At 45.1% G+C, this 15,666-nt stretch overlaps 1 protein-coding gene across 8 annotated transcripts in view; it reads right to left on the bottom strand.

Annotated features, from left to right (window-relative positions):
* The window catches only part of TIAM1 (TIAM Rac1 associated GEF 1), a 198,814-nt gene that overhangs the window by 105,574 nt on the left and 77,574 nt on the right, over positions 1-15,666 (bottom strand). The gene's annotated exons all lie outside the window — the stretch shown is intronic.

Below are 15,666 nucleotides of genomic sequence, written 5' to 3'. Positions count from 1 at the left end.
TCATCAGATGGAGGAACAGGGGGAACAAGGTGGGTTTTGGTGAAGACCTCATTCCCTGGGATGGCACGATGGGGCAGGGAAAGGGCCCTGTGCACCGCTGGCTTAGAAATTTAGGGGTCAACAGGCAGCACCGTGGTGAGAGGGGGCACTGACCCTCCAGATGGGGAGAGGGATGGGCACCAGGCACTGCTTGTGTGTCACAGGCTGAGGAGGAGAGACAAATTGCCCCCTCGACCACCCCACCCCCCCAAAACAGAGGGCATGCAGCAGCCCCCGCAGGAGAGGGCTGAGAACAAAAGAAGCCAGCCATGAGGTTTGGCGCGTCTTATCTACACCCAGCTGTGGGAAAGGAGGGAGGCACTCGATTATCGTGTCTCACACAGGTTTTAACATGCCTGAACGTATTCTCTGCCTCCTAAAAATAAAAAAAAACCAGCCAACTATGGAAAGGAATGTATAATCACTTTCGCAGGGTACCTTTCCGCTCCAGCTTGCAGAGTCTGCCCTGCTATGTACTTTTCCCAGCACAATGTGACTTGCGAAACATTTTAACACAATGGGCACCTTGAACTTTTCTAGGGAAACCTCCTTTTCTAGGGAAACTTTCTTTTTTCTAGGGAAACAACTTCCCCTGGCCCCACCAACAAATTGCTCCCATACTGATGAGGAAAAACACCCCAGTGAAATCTGAACAAGGAAGTGAAATTTTTAAAAGTGTTTGTTTACACAGGAGACGCAGGAAGTTCCAGCCAAACGTGCATCAAAGTGCATGCCAGGCTGCTGGGTTCTGGCTTTGGTCAAACAACTCTTGTGGTGCCCAGAGGAAGCAGCACATAATACTCTGCAACCAATTTTTAGCATCTACTGAATCAGCAAGAAAAACCCACCTGGATGGCTCAAACCAAACTGCAACACGGAGGTGCGTACGCTGCTGGGGAAAAATCATCATCTCAAGACCAGTTTAGTTGCAGGCAGAAAGCCATGCCAGCTCTCTGCCGAGTAATATAAGTGCATCTCTCGCCATCATTCACAAAAGCTGGTGCTTACCTTGAGGCACAAAGCACTGAGAAAAACGCAGACCATGAGGCAGTTAATGAGATCTGTAATATTGGAATGGGAGGGGAAAGGAAAGGGATTGCAGGTAATCTTCCTAACAAGCAAAAAGGCTGGGAAAACTCTAGTGCTAGAGAAGTTCTTTTTCCCTAGCTTTCCTGTAGCTATTCTGTGACATCTAGGATGGTTCTGTGCAGGGATTTATATGCACTCGCAGGAGCTCAGCAAGGTTAATAACCTGCTCTTCTTACAACGCCACACGTAAATATGCAATTTTAGGGCACAGGGCCAACTTCGTAAGTTTATGCTCAATAGTTCCATTTTGATCTTCCTCCTTAAAGCCTGACTTCCAACCGCACTTTAAAAAGGAAACGAGTCCTATACTTGTCTTAACAAGTGGGCAACACCTGCTTTGGCACTTTGGGTTTTACCGTATTGTTTGGGGCTTGGGTTTTGTTTTTTAAAGCCCAATCTAATAGGCTTAGGGAAAAAAAACAAGGTCCATAAGCAGTTTCAGGAATAAGAGAGAGAAGACTTTAATCATTCACTCCTTTGTTTTCAGGAAATTTATCCTGACATTTCTCTGACAAAACATCATGCAAGATGCAGAAAATGCAAACACAGGCAGGATGGTGCTTCAAAAGGAAAAGTTATGGGCCTGCTTTGGCTCCCAGTTTCTTCTAACTAAGCCTATATTCTGGGACATTTCTGTATCATAGAGAGACCTTTTCACTGGAATTTTTAACAAGTAGGGAAAACACAGCAGCATCCCGCTTGCCAAATGTAATTTGTTTATGCAAGACTGCCAGAATCCATCTTCTTTCTCACCCCCAGAAATCTGCTGTCCACTCACAAGGAAGATATTTAGATGCTATAATACAAGACCTGAGCAAAGCTCAGCACTGCTGTAATGGAAGTTGGCTCCCACCGGACCAAAGGGATGTTTTTATATGAACACTCACGTGACTGAAGTATTGTCCTGCAGTGCTACTACAGATATCACCCTGACAGGTAACTTTATTAGAAGAAACAAGATTAAAAAATTATGCAGAATTCCAGAGAGAATTAGCCCATAATTCTAGTAAGCAGCCTGAAGCATGGATCAATGCGAAGCAAGGATTGCTAGCACGCCTGTCGGCAGCAAAGTCATCCCCAGGCTAGCATTTTTTCCAGGGACCTTTCAGATGAAGATTAATGGAGACATGAGGACAGCTCTCAGTTTAACCTGTCAGCAGTGACTTCGGACTAAATTGAATTATGAATTGTTGATCCCATAAGAACACAACTTAGATGTTTGCTTGCAGTGTACATCGTTTAAGATGCTATCCATCAAAATGAAATGGAAAATAATTTTTTGTCTGCTGTGGGTGATTTTGCCCAATTAATTCATTAATGGAATTGGAGGGAAATTTTCAGAAGAATGCCACATGGTGTGAACAGATAAATAAGATGTCCCACTGTACATATTTTCTAACTTAACCTGTATTTAAGGTAAGCATTAAATAACAAAACCGAACAACAGTGAAGGCAGTTCTTAGCGCTAACACAATATTTAAAAAGCAAAATGTTGTTAATTTAGTTGATTCCTTTGCTGTGCCTAGTGCAACAGGTTGCTAAATTTCTACAGAAAGAATATAATTCAGAAGGACTGTTCTTGCCCTACCTGGAGCTATGCAAGCGACAATCTGAAACACTAAAGCCGGCCTAGCCCCGGGCACGGGAGGGACATCTCCAGCTTGTGTGTTCAAACACCCCAGCAGCCTGACATGATACCAGACACAACATCCTGGACTAGACTGATCACACCGAAGTTGTGACTGATGTCACGCAAACTGACTTGACGCTTCAGCATCAGGTTTGAATACATTAACATGTTGTGAGTTAGACCAGTCTTAAGTGGAACCTCAAAATTCTACCAATGTTTTCCAAATACATTTAGATGAAGAAACATTGATGCAAAAGCCATCCAGTTTTCCGAAGGAGATTATAGTGCCTTTCATGAAAGAAGCCAGGAAGCAATTCTACATGCCAAGGTGATAAACAGATTTAGATTTAGAGTCAGAAGCGTAATAACTCCATTTTTAATCAGGGAAAATGGCAGGAATAATTAAAAACTAATAATCGTTACGGAAATGCAGCTGAAACATTTGTTGATTTTAAATTAAAATGACCTTGTACTGGACTAACAAAGAGTTGTATTTAGAATATTTCAGTGCTCTCTTGCTAAAAAAAGCATCTACATTTACTACATTTTTATTAAAAGAATTACCTACAGGACTTGGAAGAGAAACCTGGTACAGCTTTATGGATTACTGTGCTGCAAAGAAAAACACTGTAGTGTTAGCTCCATCAAGAATGTCTAAAAGAACTTCTTCACATCATTCAAGTGAAGTTCAAAATACTAGAAATATAAAATTTACTAATCCAAATTTCAAATAATACAGAATTTTCTCTTTTCTCCTCACTCTTAAATTTTGTGATTTCATTGCATTGTCTTGATCTTTTCACCTATAAGCAAGGGATCATAAACATCAACAGGAGGGCTGCTTAGGGTGCGGTGGCTAAAACCATCCCCATGGGCGTTCCCAAGTGCCCTGCTGTGATTTTTAACTCAGGTGTACAGGCTTAATGCCGTATTTCGCCATTGCTGTGGTAACTTCTAATCGAGGACCGGTAGGGACAGCTGCGGGCACTCAGTGACTCAGTGCCCAGTTTACTTTGCTATTACAGAAGACAACACCCTTAGCTACCTTTTCTCCTCTGCATTCAGGGCCGAGGGCTCCACGCATGGCTGCTGCCCCAGACGGATCCTGTGGCTACTCCGGTGCACACCTGTGCACCAGCCTGCAACAAGCTGGAAGCATAAATGGTCATTCAGTCAAAAAAAACCCTCAATTTCTATATGAAATCGTGATAACCCGGCCCAGGCACGCAATTTTGCCTCACTCTCTTAGGGATCAAGCCTTTCACATGTATTTACGTTTAATCCTCTGAGCACTATTACAGTGTCATAATGAAAATAAAATAACGGCTTTCAAGTGTAGCTATTGAGATAATCACATTCAGCCAGAAACAACCAGAAAGCCCAAGTCTTCAAATCCATGATTTACAGTGAAACAGCTAATGCTAACAGGTAGAATTCCAGATCACATTCTGTACTGCTGAATAAATTCAACGTTACACAATTCTGTCCCATCGGGTAGACCTATTTTCTGTTATTAGCCTGATGAAATAACCTGCAGTACTTACATTGGGCATGTTCATGTTCCTGTTGTTTTCTCTACACTTAGCACTGTCGCTTATTTTCATGTATTCAACAAGATCTTGGGAGAGCAGTCAGATCAGATGCACGGGGGATGTTTTTTCAAAGAAAGGTATGTGCCTTTAATGCCGAGACCCCTTTTTTCTAAATTTTTTAATTCTAGAGGATTCTGTTCGATTGCAAGACAAGAATTTCAATGTGCAGCACCCAGGCTTTCCAGCAGGTTTATTAGTTTATTCAGTTGTGAAGTTTAAGTGAAGGCTGGCTCTTATAGCGAAGGTACTAGATTAGGGCTCCACTCTCAAACTTAATTCCACAGATTCACAGACACGTATCTTAAATCTCCCCGCATCTCAAATCTCCTTTTACAGACAGAGAAATTACTTTCCTATATCACTGAAATAAAGTCAGAATAAATTAATTTATATAGATGAGGTGTTCAAGCAGGTGACATGGTAGTAACAAATATCTAAAGCTAAAGGCTAAAGGGACCATGCTCAACACCACATAATTTCATCAGAGCCTCAAAAAACACGTCACTTTGCCTCACATAAAAGGCCTCTCTAAAATGAAAAAAATAAAAACATATGCCACTCTGTAAGAGACAACCAGAATTAGTCCAATAGGACCCACTCAATTACTCTGAGATAATATTGCAATAAATTGTAGGTCGGGCATGGTGGAATATGAATCCCCAGCATCTGGCATTCACCTATTACAGGAGCGTCAAACTCATTTTCACCGGGGGCCACGTCAACCTCACGGTCACCTTCAAAGGGCCGAATGTAATTTTAGGACTGGATAAATGTAGGACTAGTTACACTTATTCAGTCCTAAAATTACATTCACCCCTTTGAAGGCCACCGCGAGGCTGACGTGTCCCCCGGTGAAAATTAGTTTGACACCCCTGACCCATTAGGTTTAAAAAGAGAGGCCAGACAAAGGCTCTGTCATTTATACTAACAGAGACTCCAAACGTGAAATTTGGTCCAGCTTTAGCAAAAAAAACACCCATTATTTCCATTTGCCTAGAGCCCAAACCTCTGCTGGCAGCCTGGCAAGCTTCAGGAGCTCCCACAGCATCATGGGGGCAGCGGTGGGGCAGCTCCAGCCCTGACCACCCACCAGCCCGATCCAGCCAACCCTCCCAGCTTTTGAAAGCCCTTTGAGTGGGGGTCTGAGAAAGCTGTTGAGCAGAGTGGCTGGACAGGCCTACGCACAGATGTATTCATTTCTGAGACCTCTGGAGAATTTGGCTAAAATACTCACAGCTACAAGTTTTGGTACCTTCTGGTGCGAAGATGGTAGTGAAAAAACAAGTGCTGCCAGGAAGGCATGAAGTTGCTGTCTCTCCCTTCTGTACCAAATTCTGAGTAACATTAAGACATGACTAACATCTTTTTGCAGATTGCGGCAAGGCAAGGAATTTTATTGCCATTTAGAGAATGAATCAGTAGCTCCGAGTGGAATAAAACCTTCTAAAAGCTTTTACCTTCCCATATTCAAAAACATATTTTTTAATATAATTTGATAAAAGCATAACTTTAAATACATGCTGAAAATGCTTTAAACATTTATTCCTTCTCATCAGTACTACATGCTGCCAAAAACTGTCCTCTCTTGGATCTGTTTTGCTTCTTTCTCTGAATTATCAAGGACCAAAGCGTGTTACAGAAAAGTCAGTGGGAGCAACAGGTGGGCAGAGGTTTTGAAAATCTGATGCCGCTCCCTTAAGTGACTCATTTTGGGCTTCAATGAGCAAGAAGTGCATTAAACTTTAAAGGGATTCCTGTGCAGAAATAGCTCTCCACAGCTGGCTGACCTCAGTAAGTTTAAAATGAGATGTACACTCTGATGAGCAGGTTCAAGATGGCTCTTAAAAAGCTGGCTATCTGCAGCTTGCCTGTAATCTTGTCTAAATTACAGGCAAGCTAAAGATGGCCAGCTGTGCTTCTCCTAAACCCCCTGTGCGGGGGAAAATCCCAGTCGGATGGGGGGAACCAGCCATATCAGGCAATGTGGGCTGAGGAACCATTTCAAAAATAAGATGATCGACCCATAGGCTTGTGATAAGCATGGAAAAGTTGAAGCAGGTTCTGGTGGCAAGCAGTATCTGGCCCCAATGACCCTGGGAAACCCCGCAGCTCAGATTAAGACCCCATCCCAGTGCAAGAGTGCACGTATTAACAGGGGCTGGCAGGCAGGTCTGCATCTTGGAAATGAGGTCAGCTGAACACAAAACTGACTCCAAAGGCAATTCCTCAGACTTTTTGTTCCTGTTGTAGACAACAGCTCTAGGCTAAAACAACGTAAGGTAAAATGCATGGGAAATATGTGAAGTATATTCAATAAATATCAGAAAAACTTTGTAAATGTTCCTTAGTCCTCAAAATCTGTGTGTAAGGAGCCACCTTCCTTCACAGAGGCACTGAGACACCAAACAATCAGGCCTGAACTTTGGGCAAGTCAGCAGTAGCAGAACCCAATCTCTTAGTTCAACCACCAGCCTACACTCCCTGCTAAAAGCAGCCTCCTTTCATCTCTTCAGAAAATTAATGCTGAAACCAACTTGTAAGTAAAGTTTTTGGTAGGGGAGAGGAGGGGCAAGGAACTCAGCAACGTCCTGAATGCAGATCAAGAACCTGAAGGTTTACTTGCAGAACCTCACTCAGTACATTCAAGTTAGTGTTACGTGCTTGTCTCATGAGCACGAGGCTCCCCAGAAAACACTACAGGTGAAAAGCAACCCCCCAAAACTTGAGCTAACAACAGTCTTCACTGGCACCTCCAGAAGGAAAGCTGGTCTCTGAGGAACAGGATCCCATCCCCAGATAGCAACTTCATAGCTCTTTGCTACTCTATGTCAACCACACACTTCAGCCTTGTATTATCATGCCATCTCTATAGCTCTGCACATTTTAGTATCGAGGATGTTATTTTTTTCCCTTGATAGGTTTATTTGCAATTTTGCCTGCCTGACCACTCACTGTCTGGAAGCTCTGGTTTTACTGGGCTCCTGCAATTAACCTCCAAAGACGTCAGCCTTTTTTCCTCTGCACATTTGTACTCGGCACCAAACAAACATTTGTTAGAGCGCTTCACTGCTTACTTTCAGAAGACATATTTCTCTGATGTTCTGTGTTGTTGAATTATGCAAAAATAGCATACTCCACTGACATACTTCCTATAGGTTTGCAAGTTGTTATATCTGCATTTTATACACACAAGGGCCATGTACTCTGGAAACATTTTTCTTCTGAGACACCATCCACTGCAATCACCTCCTGAGAAGTGCTCATGGACCCTGCTGCATTTATACTGCAGTTGCATCTGAAAGCTCCCGTGGGGACTGAAACCAGAGCTCCCAGCTGCTTTACAGTCACACAGGGATATGTGATCCTTGGTACAGGAGCTCACATAAAGCTGTAGCTGTTTTCCTTATCATTCCAGACTCCGGCTTGTCAATTACTTCATTGCCATTTATTTGGTGCTGGCAGGGGAAGCTAAGCCATGCTCTGTGCAATGGCGCAGTCCCAGCTCCCATTTCACATGGCACCTAGCACTTTTGGGGAGCCAGCCCACACCATTCAGCAATGGAGACCAGGTTTTCAGCAGGCATAAAGTGTCTCAGCCTCCTGTTTTCCAGGAGAACTAACCGGCACACATCCAATAAGACTCCAGCCTTTGCAGTGTTGGCCAACACATCCAATTCAGAGAGACCAACCCCTGTTTCTCTCTCTCCTACAGCCTCATCCCACCCCAGATCCTTGCCCTTCCCCACAGTCTGTTCACTGCCAGCCTTACCTTTCGCTGGAAAAGGAGATCCCAATGAGGACAGCTGTAAGGTCCTCAGAAACATGAGGCTGCTTCATTAGCTGTGAAGCTACACGGGCCCAAACGAGGCTGCAGGTAGACCCTCCCCACAAAGCTTCTATTTCCAAATAATCCTGCCCCCTTCCACCAAAGACACAGCTTCAGCATCCCCAGCCCTGCAAATGTTTTTACTCTCAAAGCCATGCTCCTGAAAAAAACTCGATTTCTTTCTTCTTGCTTGTCCAGAAGCACGAATCAAAAGCCGACTGTGGTAGGTACCACGGTTTTCTCATGCTCCTGGACAGCCATGTTCTGCTTATTTCCCACATTCCTTAATGTTATGTCAAAATACAGACTCCAGCCCTCTGAGTACTGATGCAGATGTGCAGTTTTGCCCACCGCCGGCCTCAACCCCCTGCTGCAAAAAGGCTGGAGTCCACACATCCGCAGAAGCACCAGCCGTCTAACAGTGAGGAAGGGTAAGGGGCTCACAGGGACACTGCCAGTGGGTCCAAAATCTTCATGTCACTCTGGATATTTATACAGGTTTACACAGGCCTTTACTTCCTCCTCCAAAAGAATCTCCTGTTCCTTTTAATTTTCCGTAAAAAAAAAACCTCCAAACTTGAAGGTATGCTCAGGTAACCAAGTCAAGCATAAAGACCTGTTTTAAACAGTAAACAGAAGCTGAAATGTCATGCATTCATTCATATGCCTCCAGGAATGACAGCTTGAAGGAACGACTCAAACAATATGACTTTCTACATTTTTTTTTAAAAAAGGTTGGTAAATTACGGTGATTTTTCATTCCATAACAAAGTACACACACACAAAAGTGCTTCCCAGAAAAGAATTACCAAGAAATCATCCAGATGTTACTAAAGTATTACAACTGATTTGCTTAAAAATATATATATATAAATGCAGCAAGGAATGACTCCCACTGGCTTTTCTGTCTTAAGTTTCACCCTGGAATTTCTAACTAAATTGACTTCTGTATTCTGCCTCAGGTCTTACACCAAGGCTATGGGCATTTCTGGTGCCTGCTGCCGACACTTGCATCTCATACAGCAGCATCTCGCTAACTTCACTCTGGGATGCCACAAGAGTCAACAAAAATGCAATTTTCCTCTCACTATAAGGGAAAAAAATAAAAACGCAAAAGCGTTTTCATTGTTGCAGTTGTGCAGAGAGAAAAAAAAAAAAAAAGCTCCTTTGTTACTGTTAAAAAACATCACATTAGTCATTTTTAACCAAAACAACCTTTGGCATGTATTATACATCACTTACAGTGAAAGTCATCAGATGCTTGGCAAAGGTTTTCAGTAACCACTTTAATTCACTGCATCAACCTGCAGCCATCACTTAATAATCCCCCTCCCCCAAGAAAACCTGGAGTAGTTAATGCTGCGAGTCCCGTGGCGCCTGGTGGGCAGGTTTCCTCCCGCAGCCCCAGGCTGCAGCCGCGCCAGGTCCTGCTGCACCCCTCGGGCTGCAGAGGGGCCCACGCATGGGTCCCCCTGCACCAGGAGGTGGGAAGCCACTCGCCAAGGGGGACAAGCAGCCTCCCGGCAGCCGAGGAGCAGCAGACAGCCTCTGGTTTGGGTCTTTCCAGGTTTTGCCAGTGTTCATGCAAAACCTGGGTGTGGGCGAGGAGGCGCCTGATCCCTTTGGAGATGAGACTTCAGCGTTGAGACGCAGCTTTCCCATGACTAGGATAAGCCAAAAATCATCTTCTCAGACACTTGCCATGGGCACTGAGCACCAGCCATATAGCTGCATCTTTCTTAAACTCACACTGATCACTTGTCTTCACTAATTTCAGGTTGGGAAGTTTATACCACACAGTTAATGACCTTTGACGCAGTGGGTTGGGGGGTTTGGGCAACATTTAGCATAATTCCATGCAGGTCCTTAAAATAATTTTAGCTTCTTCAGCTAGGTGTAGCAGTTAGCACGCAAGAAATACGCCTATCAAGCAGTGCTGTTCACGTGAATTTTGTTTCGTACTTAACTATTCAATAGTCCCTGTCCTGCACATCCCTGAACTTTATCAAAACTCCTTCTGCCCCAACCAGGATTTGGTCCCGGTTCCTGCCCAGGCGCAGGGAAGAGGCTGCACCCGGCAGCTTCCCACCTCCCATCCTGGTGCTGGCTTTGCGCAACCAGGAGTCTTTGTCTCCATTTCAATGTCTACAGGCCTGGAGCACACTCTGAATGTACCTTCTCCACCCAGATTAATGCAAATTAATAACAAAGCGATTTTCAGCTGGGAAGCAGACAGCAGAAGGCTTATTTGTTTTCCCTATGACTTGAGAATTAGAGGGACTCGGCGCAGGATCACAGAGGGCTGTTTGCTCACCTGGGAAAGCCACAACATTAGGTTTTCAGAGTTTGCTAACAGCAGTTTCTAATACAAGCCATGAAGCCCCCTCTCTCCAAAAGCCCATCTGCTGCCAGGATATTTTCAGCAGCCACACAACAATGTAGTGTATGGAAGGAGAGACTGGCACAAGGGGCTCTGTGCATCCTCCAAAAATGGTGGAGGCAGATATTAATGCAAAACCTACACACTTTCCCTTTTCCCTCCCACCTCTGCTATTTTATAGTCTTCCAAGCACCGCTTTCTGGCTTCAAACAAAGTGCTACAGACAAGGTCTGGCAACTTCCTGGCTGACCCATCTGCAGCTGTGTCTTGCTGGTACCCTACGCTGCCTGTTTCAGAGAGCCTTATATTCAGAGGGGTCACCCTCGGCACTCAGGACGACTGCCCCCATAGCTCAAACCCAACAGGGAAGAGACTTTTCTGTACACACGCAGGAGGCTTTGGTCTGCAGAGAAAAAGACCAGAGCAGCAGAACGACTCACCTCTGCCAGGCAGCTGCCATGGCCCTCCAGCGCCTGCTTGCCCTATAGCAGTTCCCTATAGCCATCCCCATTAGCTAAACTGCATTTGGGCAATGACACCAGCACTACAAGTATTGAAACAGAGGAAGAAAGAGGGAAAAATAAAGACTGTTTCATAAAGACAACACTATTCAAGTGCTGTTTCTGTGCTTATTATCCAATATAAAATCCCCTCAACAAGTGAAGCATTTTCTTGTGCTAGTCATATGAAACCGAGCCCACCAGCTCCAAATTGTTTGGAAGGGAAAATAAAAATTCAGAGCAACTTTCAAAAGAAAAAATGTTTTTGCCTCTTCAGAAACAAACACAACTGTTTCCACCACCACGGCCACCCACTATCACTGCCTCTATCCCCTTACCTCTCCAGAAGAGCACATTTATAGTGACTTTCACACATTCCTATGTCCACAAGTAATCCATATGCCTGCTCTTCTGACAGACCCAAACTGTTCCTGAAATGTCCCTGCTTGCAAACACTCATGCCATCAGAGCTGCATGTACGTATGCAAGGTGATTTACAGTCAGACCCAGTCAGCTTACAGAGGTACTGCTCACCAGCTGTAACTCAGGTACACCTATGGCAATGCAAGGTAATGCAATTTATCTTATACCATACACGGTAAAGTTGCACTAGGGCCCATTTGCTGTGCTCCTCTTAACAGCACACACACAGTTCCTGCCGCCCAGCTAGTGCTTGGGAATTTGTTCAACTTTGCCAGCATCACTGTGAGTTTGAGCTCGTAAACACGCCATAATCTAGACCAACTCTAGACAATACTAGAAAATGCAACAGTTAAATCACTGCTGATCTACCACATGCTAAAGTCACTTGGTTTGTTCTGTCTGGAGAAGTAGAAACTGAGGGGAGACCTCATGGTGGCTACAGCTTCCTCACAAGGGGAGGAGGAGGGGCAGGCACTGATCTCTTCTCTCTGGTCACCAATGACAGAACCCAAGGGAATGTCAGAAGATGTGCCAGGGGAGGTTTGGGTTGGACATGAGGAAAAGGTTCTTCCCCCAGAGGGTGGTGGAGCACGGGAACAGGCTCCCCAGGGAGGTGTCACGGCCCCAAGCCTGACAGTGTTCAAGAAGAGACTGGACAACGCCCTCAGACACATGGTGTGAACTGTGGGGTTGTCCTGTGGAGGGACAGGAGTTGGACTCGATGATCCTTGTGGGTCCCTTCCAACTCAGGACATTCTGCGATTCTATAACCTCCAACCAGCCACCCCACACCTTGCTGCTGGGAAGACCACCGAAGGCAGCGAGGGAGAGGGGGAACTGCTGTAGGCGCTGGTAGTGGTGAGACCAGAGACCTTCCTGTGTGGGCTGTGTTTGAGCCACGGCAACGGCTGGGCACAGAAACCCTTCACAGGACTGCAGCTAGACAAGTCTTACGGAGAACAAGTTTGATGGGGAGCAGCTGAGGGAGCTGGGCCTGTTCAGCCTGGAGAAAAGGAGGCTTAGGGGAGACCGTATTGCTCTCTACAACTACCTGAAAGGAGGCTGTAGCATGGAGGGTGTTGATCTCTTCCCCCAAGTAGCAAGTGATGAGAGGAAATGGCCTCAAGTTGCATCAGGGGAGGTTTAGATTGGAGATTAAGAAAAATTTGTTAATGGAAAGGGTTGTGAAGCACTGGAACAGGCTGCCCAGGGAAGTGGTGGACTCAACATCCCTGGAGGTGTTTAAAAGATGCATAGACGAGGTTCTTAGGGACACGGTTTAGTGCTAGAGTTAGGTTATGGTTGCACTCAATCTTGAAACTGAAATGGTTCTATGATTCTACACAGGACCCCTCACCCCAACGCCTGCACTGCCTTGCATCCACCCCACTACATCGCTGGGATCCCTTATTTGTTTCGCTTTACCAGGCCTTTTTGAGCTGCCTGAGAACATCGCATTCCAGTCCTTATTGGAAGCGTAATTGGAAGTCTCAAAAAGCAATTACATTCTAAGTACTCCACAGTGAATCAACTAACTACCCCTTTGCCCAGAAGCCTCTCGCAGCAGCCGCAGCACCAGCTGATGGGGCTGCATCGCCAGGATGGAGCGAGGCTGCAAGCACGGGAGTGACACAACAGCTTACCCCTGGAAAGAAGAGGAGCTTGTGAGTTACTACAAATGCTCTCCCTTCCTCAAGCCCTTTGACATCACCCCACTGAGAAAGCAAGCAAGCAGCAGAGAGCAAGCCTGCTGAGCCAGGGAAAAAGAAGACGTCCACGTTTGTTTACAATTGAATTAAATTTTGAGACGTCGCAACCAATAAAGAGAAAAACTACATTCTGGTTCTAGAAATCCCTAAATCTTATGTGACCTATGGCTTGCAAGGCACAATAAAAATATAAATATTTACATGATAAGTTCCCTTTTTCCCCCCTGCTTCTGCACTGTTTGTAGCACAGCTGGGCTAATCCCATTTCCACTGCACTGTATTCTGACCTCCTTAAACAACCCCATGCTAGGATGTTAAAACACTCTGATCTATAAATAATGTATTCCTCTCATCCAGCAATGGATTACTGAGCCATAAAACTCACTGGAACATACTGCACAGTCGCCAGTTTTGCAAAATAATACTGAGAAAGACGTATCAGTAGAGAGTTATCCTCATTCTTGTCGAATTCTTTTAAAGATTTGAAAACGGCATTACTTTTACATTGGATTTTTTTTTTGTAATAAATTGTTTAGGAGCTGATATTTTATTCTGTTGATCTCCTTTTTGCCCCCCACATTAGACCCTTTTTTTTTTTTCCCAGCCATTAATCCTTGCAGTGCGGCAAAAGACCAGCACTGGCTAACTAATCAGAGCCAACACGAAGGGGGAGTGATGAAGGGCTCGCTGCTGCCATACGCCACGGGGTCTCGATACACACAATGAGGCCATGCTTTAGACCTGAGTCAATTTGTTGCCTCAAGGGGGGAGCTCCCATTTCTGCCCCCCATCCTCGCACCCCGGCTTTTGGCAGGAGGATGCCTGGGCACTCACTAGATCTTTTGCTGGGCCAGTCCAGGTCACTGATCCTGCATGAAACTCTCGGTATCTACTTCAGGGTTCATTTTGAGACAGCCATTACCTTCAAGTCAAGCCATAATGTGTAACTTCACTTAAAGATAAATGAGTCTGCTCTGAAGACCAATGTCTGACAGGTTCGCTTCAACCACTGCGATGGTACGAAACCAGTGCCTCCCCTACACCGCGGACGCCAGCAGGAATCCTAGCACTTATTTCCCAGAACAAAAACATAGAACTCAAGCAAACGCTTAAATGATGCAAATTTGCAGTTTGTCAGTTTTTTGTTTGTTTGTTTTTCATGAGAGGCATTCTGGAAAAATAAAGTGTTTCTGCCTCAAAACAAGTCAGAACCCTCTTAAAAACAGAAGTGCACCCTTTAAAGAGCAAGTTCCCCTAGGAAGCATAACCAGGCACACCACACTTGGGCACTTGATTCCTTAGCTCCATTTGCCGTGATTAACACAGCAATTTTCCACACATTTTTCATAATGCACAGATCACTTTTAACTCCGAAAGGACTGGGGAAAAACAAGCAACCCACCGACACCCACAAAACCTGCTTCCTTCGTTCCACTGCGCCAATCACATGTGAAGATTTAAATGAGTCCCGCAATATGAAAACAACGTCAAAGGAATTAATAGCCGCTTTGACAATGGGTTTCAGGTATATTAAACGAAACAATTAAAGCACTAACATTTCCAACAGCTACAGCGTGACTTAATTCCCCCTAAAAGGTACACATTATACTTTGCCTCCGCATGAGAGGATTACTCATGGCCGATGGGTCTGCAGCGCAACTCTGAATCAGGTCTGAACGCTGCCCGTCCAAAAGCAAACCCGTGCCCCTCAGAGGAAGCAGAAGCCACACCGAGGTGTCTACAGCAGCTCTGAGGACAGCGGGGTCAGGATGGTGAGCCGAGAGAGGGTGGTGAGCCAGCCCCTTGACAGCAACCAGCTGCTGGGGGATGAGCAGGGCTGGGAGACAAGGCTGCCCGCTTGGTTATTAGCCCGAATGCTTAGTCACAGTAATTGCAGGGCCAGAGCTCTGTACTCACATTTCCTGTCACCAACCCAAGAATTAGGCAATTTAGATTTAAAGATAGTAACCCGTGTATAATACAACTTGGTAAGCGATCGCAGAAGTAACTAGGAGAAACACGAGCAACCTGATACAGAAAAGCTTCCCCCAGCCCCTGCTTCTGGAGCATTATTAGATCTTCAGCGAGCACAAGACCCCACCAAACCCAGCCTTCCCACCGTTATTGAAAAGCATGGCAGCATCGCCCTTTGCAATGTTTCAGCTTTCCCCACCTTGCAGAAACACCTAACAGAGCTCAATTCAAGTTGAAACCTTTCGCAGGGCTCATTTTCAACAATTAAAGAGCACGGCAACCTGTAATTACTGAAAATAAAGCCAGACAGCTGGAGAAGGGAAGCATCTTTAATAAGTAACACAATACTACATTTTCTTTCTTAGGGAATTTAGCTATTAAGTCCCCAGTTCCCATGCAGTCTGACTGAGCACTCAGTGTCTGCAATGAACGCTGTGTGCCCCCGCCACCTGGGAACAGTGCAAACCCTGGAAAAGCAAATAACTCTTGAAGATCTGATTAAAT

This window comes from Streptopelia decaocto, assembly GCF_964273445.1.
Source record: "Streptopelia decaocto genome assembly, chromosome: 1".
In the NCBI taxonomy this organism is placed as follows: domain Eukaryota; kingdom Metazoa; phylum Chordata; class Aves; order Columbiformes; family Columbidae; genus Streptopelia; species Streptopelia decaocto.
The sequence above is the reverse complement of the archived record's forward strand: the minus strand, read 5'-3'. Positions and strand labels throughout refer to the sequence as shown.